Here is a 17496-nt window from a genome sequence, read left to right as displayed (position 1 = left end):
TTCCACTTAAGATGATCTTAATGTTACAATACTTTTGGGAAACTCAGTTGTGGTTATTTGGAGTAAAGGAACTGAAAAGTATCAGTCTTTCAATCAGCAGTCTTCCACAGGCCAACCAGTGTGAATGTTAACCATTCTGGATTCTTGATTCTTCACCACTGGGACCAAATTTGGGGACAGAAAGATCATTTCAAGTCAGTAGAATAACTTTTTATAAAGAACTCAACAGCTAGGTTATGTTTGGTATCAAATGCATTGTCAAATCATGCTGGGCACTTCTGTGAATGCACAACACTACAGGTTTATGATCACAACACTACAGGTTTATGATCACAACACTACAGATGTATGATCTAGACAGTTAATGATGTGGGGAGGAGGCTAGACTTCTCTTTGAAAAACAACCAATCAGCAGCACTGAATAAGGAGAGTCAGGAACACTGACCCACTGCCTCACTTTTCAGTATAAATCCCATAAATTCACAAACATCTGTGAGTTGGTCATTAGATTTCCATCCACCTGAATCTCTGATCATCAACTTCAGAGGTGTATTTCTGACTCTGACTGGCTAAGCCTGCATCAATCACAGCCAAGTCTCCACTGTGGCAAGATGCAGAAGCAGCAGTGCAATCTCAGTGCAATCTCCATTGAACTATTGTGCACAGTGAATCACAAACGCCTGTCTAAGGACAAGCAAACTCAACTAAGGCTTCCTGCTGAAATCTGTCATAAATATTTCACAATGTCATAAACCTTCATTTGTGATCTGTGACATGAAACTATGTTCTGCATGAACTGTGCAACACTGAGTTCCAGGACTCTCTCTCTCTCTCTCTCTCTGCAGGCTCTATTGATGCCATGACAGACTACGCAGAAGTCGCTTCACAGATTAGGACCAACCAAAGAGACACCACTGGAATGTAACTACAAAGCTTCTCTATGCAACTTCTTCACTGTTGGAATGACAGTTTAGCTAAAAATTAATGTATTATGTTCAGTAGATCCACTGTTTTTCCCAATTTACATAACAGTATCCAAACAGTTGCCTGCACTCTGTGTTTGCGTCATTCTGCTTTGTTCCACTCATTATCCAGCTGTCTTATCTATCAGGTATATTCACTACATATAATGTCCATCATCATATATTGTGTACATTGATTTTATTATTAAATTTTGTGTGTTTTTTTACGTGTGTTTCTCTCTTCACACAAATTCAAGGATTCACTTAATTTGATCTAACTCAAATTATTATTATTTCTTATCTTGGTGATGTAAACAACGTCAAGTCGTATCTCATTCGGAGATTATTTTGTTCATTGGACTGATGCCCCATTTAATAGATCTATTATTATTATCATTATTATTATTATTATTATTTAAAAAATAATGATACTTCTTATATTTTATTTAATAGTACTAACTTACCCGGCTTGGTGGTTAGCACTATTGCCTCACACTTCCGGGGCTGGGGGTTCGATTCCTGCCCCCACCCTGAGTGTGTGGAGTTTGCATGTTCTCCCAGTGCTTCGGGGGTTTCCACTGGGTACTCCGATTTCCTCCCCCAGTCCCAAGACATGCGTTGTAGGCTGATTGGCATCTCTAAATTGTCTCTAGTGTGTGAGTGTGTGTGCAGTTGTGCCCTGCGATGGGTTGGCACCCTGTCCAGAGTGTCCCCAACCTTGCGCCCCGAGTTCCCTGGCATAGGCTCCAGGTCACCCCACGACCCTGTCTAGGATAAGCGGTACAGAGAATGGATGGAACTTACCCATCTCACATACCCTACAAATGTATCTATAAAAAGAAAAAAGTGCAGTGGAATTTCTGTGGTATAAGAGGAATAAACCACGTCAACCTCTGGGTGGTAACAGTAACTCAATTTGCATCGGGCCGCATCACACTGCCCCTCTGTTGATTATTCCATTTTAACAGCATGCCTCCAAGTGTTTTATTCCTTATTTATACCACAGCCATGTTTCTGATCAGCTTAGTGTGGACTAAGCCTAATCCCTTATATGCTGCCAGATCAATGCTCTTGATAGCCTATTATGTAAGCATGTTGAAAGAGACCCATGGCAGCTAGGATAATTAACAGTAAAGCAGACATTTCTGTTACATTTGCTAAATGAAATTTTAAATATAGAGTTTGCAAATTTCACTTCATATAGTTATGAATTAGTGGCACAATATATACACTGTTAAACTCTTTGTCTTTCTTATTTTCTTATATCGTGCCACTTTGTTGAGTGTTCTGTATTTCACTTTAAAAATGTCATAATCATGCATGTGATAGGGCCACTATATTCTGGGCGACATTCTTTTACCTCTGCTCATAGATTCATCCCGTCACAGCAAAAGCAGCCACATAATCACTTATCGCGAGACTCAGCTACTTCTATCTGCGACGTTTCCTGTCCTTTATCTCTCGTTCACACATTCTCACACAGATATGAGAGAAGTGATTTTCTTCATAAAGGAATGTAAAAGTTGGGCCCACGCTGACTCACAGAAACACGTTTGTCCTGCGTTCACCACACTCAGTCAGCATGTGCTGTGATACATAACAGTAGAAGCGGTGTGGGTTTTTTTTTCTTGTAATCGTTAGAGGAAATTCTGCTCACTTTCACTTCCTATTCTTGCTAGAGAGGAAATGTGACAGTTGGACTGAAGTCTTGCTCATGTAAGGGTAATGAGACCTCATATTTTCTGCTCACCACTGTTGTAAAGAGTGATTATTTCAGTTACCGTAACCTTCCTGTCAGCTCAAACCAGTCTGGCCATTCTCCACTAACATGTGCTGGCCACACTGGGAAGAAGGAAGTAAAAAGAAGGAGGAAATATGAGGAAGCTTTGATCTCAGCTACGGTCATACTGAGAATCTAGTTACTCTGTGGGTTTAAATTTGCCTACATGGTTAGGCAAAATCATGATTATATATGATATATGATTAGCTTTATCCAAGCTCATTTTCCTATGCAGCCTTTTAATAAGCAGAGAAGCATCTCATCCCCCTGGAAGGCCTTCCTGTGCATCAGATCTCCTCAGTTTGTCAATTCATGATATGCAAAGGCCACATATCATCTCTAAAGTGTTTGATAAGCTTCTCAATTCAATGGAGCCTTGAAATGAATCTTTACTATTTATTAAAAGTGGGGTTTTTAACTCAGAGTATTTCACAGGCAGACGAGGCATTCATAAGATCTAGCTCTAAAGTGTTATTCACTTTGAAAGAAATCAAAACTGACCTGATCTTATGAGAAATTTGACCAAGCAAGGATGACCTTGTTGGATTTTGTGCAATCTCATGACCCAACTTTAGCATTTGTATCTTTGTATTTGACTTGCAGTCTTGCTGCTTTCCAGTGTCAAAATACAATGACCTTTGCCTGCCTTTAAATGTCTCTGACCTTTCACAATGCATGCACAGATAATAAAAATATACATTTATTACTCTACAGTCCCATTTGTTACTTCCACTTCCCTCTCTACCAACCTCAGCTAGCACTGAGGGAAAATCCTGAACCTGTTTCATTCAGAAATATTATGTAACTCCATTACACAGCTCTTTCAACAGAAGTTTAGTGTCACCAAAGTGTTGCTAAGAGATCACTGCAAGATTCTCTCCTCAAGAAAACCTCAGTGTGTGTTTGAGCTTGGGTAAAAATTTTACTGAATCACTCATACGCTGAGAACCTCAGAAAAGGCAGCAGACGTCAGAGCAGTAGGAATTTACACATAGCCAAAGGAGTCATTCAAAAGGAACGTAAATGTCAGAAATAAAATTCTTCAGCCCACACGATATTTGGAAAATATTGGCAAAGATCAGTTACGTGCATGGAAGAGTTCCAGATGAACTGTTACTGGATGAACTTTACTCAGGTTTGGACATGAAAATCTTGCACTCAGATAAATCCAGTTGCTTACAGTGCCTTGCACAAGTATTCACCCCATTGTTGTGAAATCCCTATATTAGTTCTGGTACAACCAGTTTGCCATTAGAAGTCACATGATGAGTTGAAAGGAGTTCACGTGTGTGCATGACTATACATGATCTCAAAATAAATACATATGTTCCTGGAAGAAACCAGAGTTTGAAAACATAACCTAAGAAAACACCGAGTGAACATGGAATTCCAATCAAGTGCTAGTTTTCTGCCCGCAGACTATTTCCTGTCAGCTTGTATCAGCATATGATGTAGGAAAATTCTGTACGTACACTTGCAACAGATGCAGGTGTCTTCTTTATACAATCAAAAAGCTATAAAAAGATCGAAAAAGTTCCAGCTGTAACTATAGTACGCAGGGACCTGTATGGCAGAAGGGCCACATAATTTAAGACTAATAATAAGCAGATTTTTTTTAAATGTGTTGTTTAACAAAGAAAAACAAATCATCGTTAATGGCGAAAAAAGCAGAAGCTTTTGGTTTATGAAAATTTATAGCACTTTGTAACAGTTACATTGCTTTGAAAAGTTTCCCAGCAAGACAGGGAAGGTCTTCATGAGAGAGGACTTTATACTTTCTGGTTTCTTTGTAACATGACAAGCTCCGATTTTTTTTGTCTCATTAACCTCAAGAGAAAGAGAATTCAAGATTCAAGATTCAAGATTCAAAGAACTTTATTAATTCCAGAGGGAAATTGCTTTGCCATGTTACAATTGCTCTCAAGAAAGAAAGAAAGAAAGAAAGAAGAAAATAAAATATATATATACCTATACAGTATATATATATATATATATATATATATATATATATACACACAAAAATGAATCAAAAAAGTGAATTCAAAAGTGAATCAATGAATTAAAAATGAATAAGTAAACATACAAATAATGCAGGAAATGTACCAGTGAAGATGATAGTTTAGATCAGGTGTGAAGTTAATTGAAGTGCAGTGGAATGACAAATGTTGAGTATAAGTCCAGTGTGGTAACGGTAATTAAGTATGAATTAAGGTAATTAAGAATGAGAGGCTGGTGAGGAAACTACTGTTTATGTTTGTTATAATGTAAGTGATAACAGGAACTAGTTTGTCTTATGGACGTTCCACAACATTAAATGTTACTATATGGCTCTAAAGCATGATGTCTTGTTCATTGATAAATAAAAAATGTAATCATTGGCAAACCGCTGTGGTATAAGAGAAATAACACACTATGGACCACTTTGCAGCAGATAACATCACACCACCTCGGTGTGCATTATTTTCATATGGCAGCACGGTCCATCGTGTGTTATTCCTTCCTTATTATACAGGTTCTAGATTTGGGCTGGACCAAAAAGAACAATATCTGTTTTCATTTACCTGGAGAAAATAACTTTCCATCCAGGAAAGACACTCCCAGGAAGATACTGCCAGCAGTACCGCATTATCTTTTATCTTTTATTATCTATTATCCCTTCTAGCTTGTTTTGTGGGAGAGTGTATCATGTTGTCCAATCATCTCCTGGTAGTTCTTTAAATTATTTTAATAGAGACATGAAAAAAACAAACACAAAGTACTTAGATGTTCATTATTATTATTATTATTATTATTATTATTATTATTACTTCCAGCTAATGATACTTTTTACCTACAGTAATGTTTCTCAAAATTTTTGCATCCAGAGACCCTTTTAAATGCAAAGTGACCTCTGTGAACTCCCTCATGTACGGATTTTTCAGTGATCATAATTCTTTTAGTCATATATTAGGCTCATTATTTACGTGTACAATAACATCTGAGCTATTTAGAGCTGTTTATGGCTGAACTATCTGCCAAGAAGAAGACCTTAGGTCTTAGTAGATGTTATTAATAGGTTGACTTGTTTAATAGACTATTAAATAGACTAACAACTATAAGTGCTCAAGAATAAATATAATAACTACAATAACAGTGAGTTGTGACTTCTGACAAACCTACAGTCTGTGAAATGTTAAATTGAAAATAAGAATTATATCTATTGCTACTTAACATCTTGTGCTTTTTATGTACAAATATATGTTGAGGTGCTGGAGAAAGGTCATGTTATGACTCTCTCTTAAAATATCGCATACGAGTCTGCTGAAGCATTTTACAGGAAGTCACTTATCCACTCTTAGCCGGAAAAGAATTCAAATTCGTATCCAAATTACTCAGCTAAGCTGCTTCCCCATCATTTGCTATGCAAATCATTCTACCGTAACAAACTCTATTTGCGGTGTTTTGTTTTTACATAGCTACAAGATATAAAATTTGCAGAGCGGTAAAATGCTTTGAGTCATGTCGTGTTCTGCGTGGCTGACATCATCACTTTCACACTGACCTGGAAATGACATCCTGCTTGGTTTATTACTTATCATCAATGCAGAAGGGATACGTCATGAATACTAATAACTGAAAGATAAAGCAAAAAATAGACACTACAGTGAAATAACACACAAATCATGTTTCTACTGTGAAATTTGTCCACAGTAGACGAACAGCCTGAATGTGATCTAGTATCATGTGTGTTTGTAATATAATGTACACTGTAAGTTTGCTTAGCTTCACACAATAAAGCCATCTAGTTCATTCTGGTGCTGGTCTGTACATATTCTTTTTTATTTGTAGAGTATTTACTGTATTGTGTTGCACTGAAACTGTAATTGTTTAGCCATGTAGAAAGCTGCTGTTTGATGATTTAAGTCACAGCCACCTAAATTCACTTTAGCTTGCTATTTTGGTAATAATCAGCTTAATAATCAATAAAAGTGTTCATGCAAAACATACAACTTATTTGCTTATTTTACTTATTATACTCATTCACATTCCATACAGGCATCTCTAAAATGTTATACCACATACTGGTAAGGCTCTGCCCAGATCTAGAAAGTGCTAAGCCAAAAATAAATAAATAAATAAATAAAATAACGGCTATCTTAGTCCTTAGTGTGATTTATAAGAATAACATTGTGCTCGCATGCCTCAGTCTAATCCTTTATAAGGGCAAGAAGGACATTGTTTAAAGTGGCTGAACTTTTAAACCAAGAATTAAAAAAAAAAAAAAACATTTAAATAAAAGGCCAACGCAAGCAGTGCTGGAACTACTTGCACTCCAATCAGAATTATTTTGTCTGTACTGGGCTTTAGTCAATTGATATATGATCACTGACTCATAGTATTATGTCTAGGTGCTTACAGTTGTGTTTTATATCATAGAGACCTTGGCTCATTCGAGGGATTTCATTATGTCTAGTGAATGGAGGAAAATCCCCGACATTTAAACCTGCACTGTGCGTGATTCACAAGACTATGTGAGAGTGATGAGACATTTGGGTCCAAAGATGTGCACTGGTGAAACTGCTGAACTTTTTTTTTTTTTTTTACACCACTGTAAGTAGCTGATATATGACGTCTCAGATGTGTACTCCTCCACTTTTCATGAGTGTCACTTTGGTACAGAATGTGTGTATTACTCTCCTTAAAATAGTATCCCTTGTTCTTGAGTTGTAGGTAGAAAATAGTGTCTTGACCTGAGCACTTTGCTCTCCTGTCTTGGGACATTTTATTTCACTGTTATACAATCCTGGACATTCAACCAGACTTTGGTTGCTCTTCCTGTAATTTGGTGTCTCTTCTTTTTTTTTTCTTTTATTTTTAACAAAACATACCATGATTCAATGTTTGCTAAAAATCCTCCTGAGTTTTTCACAACCCTCTGCCACTGCAATTTCAGTCACTGTGTTCATACTCTTTAGTTGTTGGTGTGTTGGACCTAGTGACAATTTAAATAATGACTATGACCTTTTAAATCTTTTACTGTCAGTTGACATTAAAAACAGGTTGAGAGCAGACAGTAAGAGCAGGTTGGAACATTTTCACCTGCCACGTGGTGTGCACAGTGTGAGAATTAAATACCAAATACTGATCTGCATGACTTGGTTTTCAGTAAACATCAATGTCCAGTTTGCACTTTGGGATTTCCTAAACAGTGTTTTTGCTACCATAGCACTCAAATATTCAGACATTCATCCTAAGAAGGAGTTCAGTGCTCTCCGTAATTGGCTACAATGGGGAAAACAGAAGATATCAGTTTTGTTCCCTTCTTAGCATTTGCGTAGTGGCCTGGGAGAAATATGTTTTGTTTTGTTTTGTTTTTGGCAGCAATCTCAACCAACATTAAAACATTACCACCAGAAGTGAAAAGGGAGAGTCTACATTTTATTATAAACTGAATTAATCAGGCTTATATCCATTTCACACATAGATATCCAACAACTTTAAATAATAATTATGCTGTGTGGTGGAAATTCACCTGTAAAATGAGAAATTACTACCAAACACTTCAATGTGCTCAAGTAAATATTTTATTTAATCAGCAATTGCTCACGAGCCTGGGTAGCTTCTCTTACGTTACCAACTGTACCTTGCCTCAGAGTGCTATGAGAGTTGAGACAGAGTATATATGTTTACATTTATGAATTATACATTTCATAGTTATTTTTATTCATTTAGTAAAGAACATGGAACTCAACATCCTATTGGATGACTGAGTACACTGATTATTCATCCATTTTCTGTACCACTTGTCCTACACAGGGTCTCAGGGGAGCCTGGAGCCTATTGCAGGGAACTCGGGGCACAGTGCAGGGGATACTGTAGATGAGGTGCCAACCCATTGCAGGTTACAATCACACATACACCCACACACAATCACACACTACAGGCAATTTGGAAATGCCAGTCAGCCTACAATGCATGTGTTTGGAGTGGAGGAGGAAACCAGAGTACCTGAAGGAAACCCCCAAAGCACGGGGAGAACCGGCAAACTACACTCACACACAGGACAGAGGTGGGATTTAAACCCTCAAACCCAGAGGTGCAAGGCAAACGTGATTATCATATATTAAGAAAAGTGCCACCTCCTATCTTCCTCACCATCATGTTCTTCACACGTATGACGTCATGTATGAAGTGTTTAGCCTGTAAGTGCATCTTGTCTCCTGCAAGAGAGACATGTCAACTATTACTAGACAATAGCTGTATCCTTGAGCAGGAGTAAGTTCAATGAAATCCATCAATAGATGCTCAAAAGGTGCATCAGGTGCGGGATGTGCACTCTGAAGAATATTACCAATGTTTGTTTGTAAACATCACAAAATTGTGTTGCAAAAGTTGAAAAGCTAGGTGCGTACCAGTATTTATTTACCAAGTCTAGCATACCTCCCTTAGATACGTGGTCCATGGCATGAGTGAGTTTTGCCAAATATGGGAAGTATATAGTTTTTGGAATGGCTGGTCTGTTCTGATCATCCAGCCATGTGTCTGATTTTGGGTCCTCTCTGCAGTGTGCTTTCCACAGTTTCAGTTCCTGTATCATAGCAGCTTGTTGTAAGAGAGGTAACTCATTTAGATCAGTGAGATTGACATCTGGCTGTACCAGCAGAGTGTGTGTATCATGTGTCTGCACAGTCTGCAAGTCAGCTAATGCATTTCCACGTGACACAGAATCATGTCAGCAATGTTCTAAATGCAACTGAATGTTGATCACATGCAGCATAAGCAAATGACAGTAAAGCATCAGACAACCTCAGACTAGAACCATCAACAAAATAAATGCAGTCAGAATTTAGATTAGGAATGTCACTCAAGTCAGGTCGTATTAGATATTATGTCCAGTACCGTCAAATAGAACTGTGGCACACTGTCTTCAATGGTGGGGAGAGGAGTTGCTGGATTTAAAGTGGTGCCCTTGTGTATAGTCACATTTTGTAACAAAAATAAAGCATTCTGAAATGTTAGTTACCTGGTGTTCGATCTAAAGGGTTTAGCATAATCTGAGTTACCCAGACAAGGAGAACAGGCTAAGGCAGATTTAAGGTGTTATAGCTGTGGCTTCTTCTGTCGATATTACTGGAACATTCATCTGAATGGGGTATTTGTGAGCTAGATCTGATAATGGTTGGGAGATTTCTGCATAATCAGGTATACAAGCACAACAATAATTTAACATGCCAAGAAGTGACATAACCTGCTTCTTGGTGTGAGGTTTGAGTAACTTAGAAATTGAAACTATCCTAGCTGGGTTGATCTGTCTATATTTATTGGAAATAATATGACCAAAATATTTCACAGATTGTTTAATCCGTTGCAACTTGTCACGTGTGCACTTATGGCCATTTTCAGCAAGAAATATTAGCAGTGCCTCAGTATCATGACAACAGGCTTCTTTACTGGGGCTTGCCAATGGACGCTTAGCTACATAAATGATCAATGTGCTACCAGCAGGTGCTACAAATGACTCTAAATTTTGTAGTAATTGTGTGGTAAAGAAATTTGGGGAATCAGTAAAAACTCTTGTCATCATCCATTGGTAGCGCTTACCATTAAAACAAAAATTGAAGTAGTAACTACTGTCTATCAATAAATAAAAAAATCAATAAATAAAAAATACTGAGATGTGGGTGGGATCTCAGATAAAATTGTAGCAGGATTTAGAATAATAGGTACAGATGTAAAAATAGCCTCATTTACTTAAATTTAATTAAGTCTTAAATCCTGCACCGTCATGTATTTACCATTATCCTTTTTTAATGCTAACAAAGGGCTGGAAACAGGGGAGTGTGTACAGGGAGAAATTGCTCCCTTCTTTAAAAGTTCAGCTTGTTCAGCTTCAGCTGAAAGAGGATACTGTGGTCTATAAGGCCTATAATTCGATTTGGTATCCACCTGCAATGGTTGACTGTTTTTCATCACACCAATATCAAACAATTCTTTGGACCACAATTTTGTTGGGATTCTGTCTAAAAATGGAAATGTTTCTACTGCTGATGCATCAGACCCCACACATACATCCTGTCTAGTTAGAAAAGCGCTTTGTTTGTAAAGATGGTGAAAAACTAATGGCACCCTCATTTATCTAATCCCTACATGCTAACACACTCTTCATCCACTTGCCAACTTCCTTCCAACTGCCTCCTTTTTTAGCCATGTGAGGTACACTCTCTTCAACCCTAAATAGAGATTGCTGCTCACGGTTGAGTTCTACAGGTGTGCCAATAAACTGATCACTCTGAAATATATCACCAATTATCAAACTTTCATTTGAAGACCCTGGAAACCAATAATTTTCATAAGTGGCATCAGGACCAGTGTGGAGGAACAGACTAGTGCAATGCAAAAATTCCCATCCCTCTGTGCTACCCTGGAATACAAGGACCGGGATGTAACACAGTCCGTGACGTTCCATGAGTAAAAACACAAGCTAGGATGACACAATGAAAATAGACCAATTTCATTGAAATGGCATGAAATGTGAATATTAAACCTTGTTAACAAATCTCTTCCCATAAGTTTAACAGGACAGCATTTGGAAACTACGAACTTATGACCAATCAATTTGGACCCTAATTTAGTGGCACCTGACACCCAACAGTAAATATAAAAACTGAACAAGGAGCACAGTTTTAGACAATACTGAGCATGTATCTACCATAAAGGGAATTACTTTACCTTTAACAGTTAACTCAATAAATGGCTCTGTTTTAGAATCAATGGTTAATTGCAAATTTTGGTTTATGACATTCTGTTCCTCCACCTCATCCAATGTCTGTCTAGGTGTTGTAACTTCGAATTTAGGAACTTGGTTGTTCTAACAACTGTGGACAATCTCTTATAAAATGGCCTAGCTGGCCACAATAACAAGCACCATAGGTGCTTCTACCTTGACCACAGCCTCAACCAACACTTCAGCCTCAACAACGCCCTCCCTCGATAGCCACCATTTCCTCTCCCAAACTGTTGATTGTCTTGATAGAATTGAAGTTGTGCCATTTGAAGAGAGTTCTGGGTCTTACTTTGTTTGTCCATCAGGGATCTTTCAGCATGATCCATCAGCTCGGTATAGTCTTTATTCTTTCAGCCAATGCAGGAAGGTGTCTTTGATTTGTCTCATCAGGTGGTCCCAATTCATGTGACGATGCTCAGCGTGTCGAATTGCATTGGGCTCCCATGGATGCTCAGCTCACTTCTTGTTCCCATTTCAGCCCAAAGACTCTAGCCATGAATTTATTCCACTCTTGATTGGTCAGATTGACCATATCATCAACAGCTTCCAAGTCTTTGATGCACTGATCTACATTCACTTTGGGACACATGATGTCTTTGACCATCGAGTCTATTTCAGACAACTCAAATGGCTGAAAAATGTACACAGCCTCAGGATGCACTCTACTACCTCCAGCATCCTGTCCAGCCATCTGGTTCAGGAATTTGATCAAAGGCATCTGGTTCAGCTCTGGTTCTTGTTTCTCACCAGTCTCAGGAGTCAGGGATTGAAATGAGCCACCGGACCTGGTATGACTTTTCATGTCAGCCCCTTCATCCAGTCCTCCTACAGCACCCCGCGGTTCTTCTTCGGCTGGTGCAGAGGGTTGAGCAGACAGTTGAGGGACATGGGCCAGCTCTTGTCAGCCTTCTGGGGCTGGATAGGGAGGAGGTCCAGGCATCTGGAAATACAAAGACAAACTCACTGCAGCATCAGTCATCTCTCTTTGATTTGTACTAAATGCCTATCTTTTCATTCTGCCTTTTCTTTCTTTTCTCACTGATGTCCTGCCTATGTTTTGCTTCCTTCTCCCAAACAGACACACATAAGTCAACTCAGGCTAATAAGGCACAGGTGAGAATCATCACGCGTTACCTTCTGGTTCGACCTGCCTCATCTCCATTCACAGCTGACACTCAACCACACCCTTGCCACCACATACCCCCACCGCCCAACTCAGGCCAGGGAGCTGTCTTGCCTGCAGCTGACTCCCCCCCCTGAGAGGAGAGGTAATCTGCCACCACCGTCTGTGCTGCCAGTCTGTGGACCATCTTGAATTTGAATGGTTGAAGTGCCAGATGCCAACAAGTGATCCACATGTTGGCATCCTTCATGTGGTGGAGCCATTGGAGCAGGATGTGATTGGAACACAGGGTGAAAGGGCACCCCAACAGGTAGTATCAGAGGTTGAGGACTGCCCACTTGATGGACAGACACTCCTTCTAGATGGTGCTGTAAATGGTCTCCCTCACGGCTGATGTACAGAACAAGGTGCTCCTCTGCCTCCACCACCTGGGACAAAATGGCTCCCAGCCCTCCATCCAACACATCAGTCTGCAGAACAAAAGGGAGAGAAAAGTCACAAAACAAAACCGCTTTTACCTGGCTGAAACATTGCTGGGGCTCCAAACAACCCAAACAGAAGGGTGACAAAATGGTGTAACCCAAATGGAGTGGAAAAGGCCAATTTTTCATGAGATATTGGAGTCAAGGGAATCTGCCAATACCCCTTAAAAGTTAAATTCAGTGTCAAATACAGGCGATCCACATCTAACCGATTGAGCAGTTCATCTATGCGAGGCATTGGATATGCGTCAAATTTAGACACCGTGTGGACAGACCGACTCATCAGTTTTGGGGCCCTCGATTAATGGAAGAGGGCACAATGGCGCTTTTGGGGTGGCCGGCGGATTCACCAGTTGACTCAATATGCAACATGCTGCACACCATGTGCAAACATCTCCGCGAATTCCCAGCCAATAAAAATAAGCCATTAGAGGCTTCAGTGTTTTATCCTGCCCCAAATTCCCAGCCAAGGGATTATGATGAGCCACATGGAACAGAAGCACCCTATGGCTTTTCAGGACCAACAACTGACCCACTCTGCCATCCCCTGTGGTAGTCAGGTGATGAACTGCTCCAGCACCACTAGGTCAACCACATCCTTGGCGCAGCCATCTTTGGCACAAGTCTCGGAGCTGCTGGGCGAATGTGAATGGCAGCTGAGCTCGCTGAGTGTTAGCGAGCAGAAGTGCTGATGGTGCTGTTCAGGGGTGCGGCCGACCAATTGCAAGATGGTTCACCAACAGTAGCGACACTGCCCACTGTGACTCGGGCCAGCCCCATGGTTCCATAGTACACTGGAAGAGCTTGACAAACATCCTGCGGTCCCATTTTCGAGAGCATGGCGTGGGGCATGGCCATGGTGACTGCCGGGGCTGCTGCTGGAGTACCCGTCAATTGGACCAGGCACTGTAGCACCTGCAGGTTCTCTACCTGAGCTTGGAGCAAGGTCTGGAAGCGCTGCTCCTGCTCCATACACAGCTTAAGGATGCTCTGGTGGATGCTGAAGAGGGTCCTGATGATCTCCGCAAGTGGCGAAGACTCCATGATGGCGATTCTTCCTCAAATCCCTGGTTCCAGCACCAGTGTAACAATTCCCTTTTGGGTTTGGATGGAAATGAAGAAATAGGAGAAGGCTTGCAACAACTCAAAAGGTGCTCTTTATTTTCTTTCTCTCTTTCACGTTCACTTTTCAGCGACTTTATTTTACTGTTCACATATACGTACATATACACACACACACGGCTCTCTGGCTTGTTACAGAGTGCCCTGAAACTACAAACAGACACATATAAGTCAACTATATGAACTATAAGTCAACTATACTATATAAGCTAACTGCACAAGTGAGAATCATCACGCATTACCTGCCGGTTCAACCTGCCTCCTCTCCATCCACAGCTCAACCACACCCCCACAGCTATCTTGTTTTGGTGAAAAAAAAAAATATATATATATATATATGATAAAATTTATATATATATATAATATATATAATATATATATATATGTGTGTGTAAAAAAATTTCTTCTTTTTTTGGTCATTGATATATTCTGACAAAGTAGTGTGCGGTCTGAAGTGGTGTAAAGATCAAGTCGGAATTAGAAAAAGAGCAAAACAAAGACCAGTAAACACAGTTTGAGTCATCTATACACCAGTCCAATCCATGCATGTAAAAGCATGGTTGAGTTCATTTCAAACACTCACCTTTAGCAACTTGTTTTGCTTATACTTATTTCCATTTCCTTATTATTAATCTCATCTGCTTCTGCCTTGTCCATGTGGGTTTCGTCTGGTTTCTTCTGATCTCCCAAAAACATGCAGGTGGACTCTAAATTGACCCTAGGTGTGAACAAGTGCATGAATGTGTGTGGTGTCCTGCAATGGACTAGAGTGCCCAGAGTTGACATTGTCACAGTTTTTACACCAGTCAGGCTGGTTTTGAAACAAGGGTGGGGTGGAAAAAGCAAGCATGTGGGTGGTGGTTTTTTCTGGCAACTTTAAAAATAGTTCACAGCCATCTGAGGCAAACCATGGGAAAGTGGAATGAAGACAGTGTATCTGCAATTTACAGAACAATTTCCATTGCACAGTTTGGAAAAGGCAAAACGAGGATTATGGAGTAGACAACACCCATGTATTTCAGATTTCAGTGCAAATCAGAAATGTGTGTGCACCACAGTGAACTTGTTTCCCATGCAAAGCCTGAGAAAATTAAGAAAAATGTGTCTCCATTTTCCAATTCCAGAACTTTTGGAGCTAGTTTCAGGTATTTTTTTTTGTGGTTTTTGAGTAGTAGTAGTAGTAGTAGGACTGGAAATTTTGCTGAGACCCGGTAGCCTTGATCTCTTTGCAGAGATGAACAATGCATGTTTTGTTGTCAGTGAAATTAACCATCATCCGTTATCAATCCCTCCTTCCCTCTGGACAGATGATACAGACTCTTGATCATCAAAACAAGCTGCTTCATCAACAGCTTCTTAGACATTTTGCAATTGAGCAGAACTGATGAAAACCCACGGGCAAGTGAAACATATTTAGGGTATTAAAAAACAAATCTAGATGTATGCTGATAGTACAAGTTCTAACAGATTTCAAAAATGGTTGTTGTTGTTGTTTTGCAATACCTGGTGCTGGATGGATTGCATCTCACCAGATTTGTTTGTGATTTTTATGTATCAACAAGAATAATGAGAAGCTAAAAATACAAAAACACATTACAAAAACATATGTGTATGTTTTCAGGAGGTCACGTTATTAGCCTGGGCTGAGATCAGAGAGTTAAATTAACTTTTTAACAAATGTGTGTTGTTAAAAGGTATTTACTATTGAACTTGAATTGCATTGAAATTTGTTTTAAGTTCTGCACATTCGTTAGAGAAGAAATCCGTAAAGAGGAATTTAATTTAAAAAAAAAAAGATTGAGTCATAATCTGTTCCTGGGCTGCTATGAGTCACCATGACAGTTATGTGATAGTAATTAACAGTCAGTGCTGTGTCAGGGGTGATGGAGGAAATTGGCAGGAAATCACATGCTTGCTTGGATGTGTCAAACAATATTGCATCCCAAATTTTGGCACAAAAGAAGTTTTACTACACGGTAGCCAATCAGCAGAGTGTAAGAGCCTGATAGGTTAAACATCCCAAATGGATGTGAGAGGCTAAAGGAGTCCGAAAAAATACAATAATATTAGACTATAATATAATATGATATTAGTATTTTATGTGATAAACCAAACCACTGTTAAATATAAGTACACATAAATATGTGTCTACATTTATTGATTTATTTATTTACAAAGATTATTTTATAGGGTTATTTATCTAGATGACCAGGTCTGGTTGAATCTGGTAACCCCACATCTAAAAACCAGAGAGAGAAATATGTCAAGTGCCTCAGCGGGCAGCTTTAGGGCACCAAACGCTAGGTATGCATGCTAGCCATTTTAAAAACAGGGAGGAAGATAAAAGTAATCATAATAAACATTAAACAAGCAGAATTTGACACAGGGATGACTCCACCACTAACAAGTCTATTCTTTCTTGTTACTAATTTGTATGCCTGAAATACCCTTAAAATATACTTTAAACTATTTCAGACGTTTGACCTTGCTGTGACCTTGACCCAGTTTGGATCAATTCCAAAATCTAATCTGTTCATTGACTATTTACAATGATAATTCCCTATAACTCCTACAAATATTCAACTACTAATTCTTGAGACATTCCACTAACAAGAATCTCGGACAGACGGACAGAAAGTGGGAGGAAACTGAAGAACACAGAGGAAACCTACGCAAACATGAGGAGAACATTTGCATAACACCACACAGACAGTATCCCAAAGTCAGGATCAAACCAGAGGTGCTGGTTCCATGAGGAAGCAATGTTACACACCGAACCATCCTAAAGTAATATGTAAAAGTTTAAAAGTTGATGGAAGTATTTACATGGGTAAAATAGAAATATGCCCAAAACATGTAATTCTGAGTAATACTGTTACATAACATTATAAATTCCAAAAATGGTATAATGGTCATCCTACTTTAGCCTGTGTGAGAGGTTTAAACCTTTGCAAGAGGAGCAATAGCTCGTGTTGTGATTGAGTAAAATTCTGAGTAAATGTTTCCCCAACACAGGTCCTGGTCCAACAATTTTTTTTTTCCCCATGAAGAATCCACTGTTAGTTGCTTCTAACGACATGATTCAGCTAAGCAACCAAACCAAAAAAAGATTAGAGCTTTGGTTCCAGATGAGATGCTGTAACCATAAATGTCCATATTAGAGACATCATTCTATACACAGAAACGTGAATCCAGTTGTTTCTCCCTCTCTGTGCCTGAAATGGAAACATGTCCCTAAAATTTCAATAAAATAAGATTTTCAA

At 39.2% G+C, this 17496-nt stretch overlaps 1 long non-coding RNA gene across 1 annotated transcript; it reads right to left on the bottom strand.

Moving 5' to 3' along the window:
* Window positions 1-6929: 6929 nt before the first annotated feature.
* LOC113547099 (uncharacterized) lies at window positions 6930-15155 on the bottom strand. The gene is made up of 3 exons (XR_003404779.3): window positions 14817-15155; window positions 12641-13099; window positions 6930-12446 (listed from the first exon to the last, which is right to left on the bottom strand). It is a non-coding gene; the product is annotated as an uncharacterized LOC113547099 (long non-coding RNA).
* Window positions 15156-17496: the final 2341 nt, after the last annotated feature.

This window comes from Pangasianodon hypophthalmus, chromosome 9, assembly GCF_027358585.1.
Source record: "Pangasianodon hypophthalmus isolate fPanHyp1 chromosome 9, fPanHyp1.pri, whole genome shotgun sequence".
Classification (NCBI taxonomy): domain Eukaryota; kingdom Metazoa; phylum Chordata; class Actinopteri; order Siluriformes; family Pangasiidae; genus Pangasianodon; species Pangasianodon hypophthalmus.
Note: the sequence above shows the minus strand (reverse complement) of the source record. Positions and strands in the feature narration are given on the sequence as shown.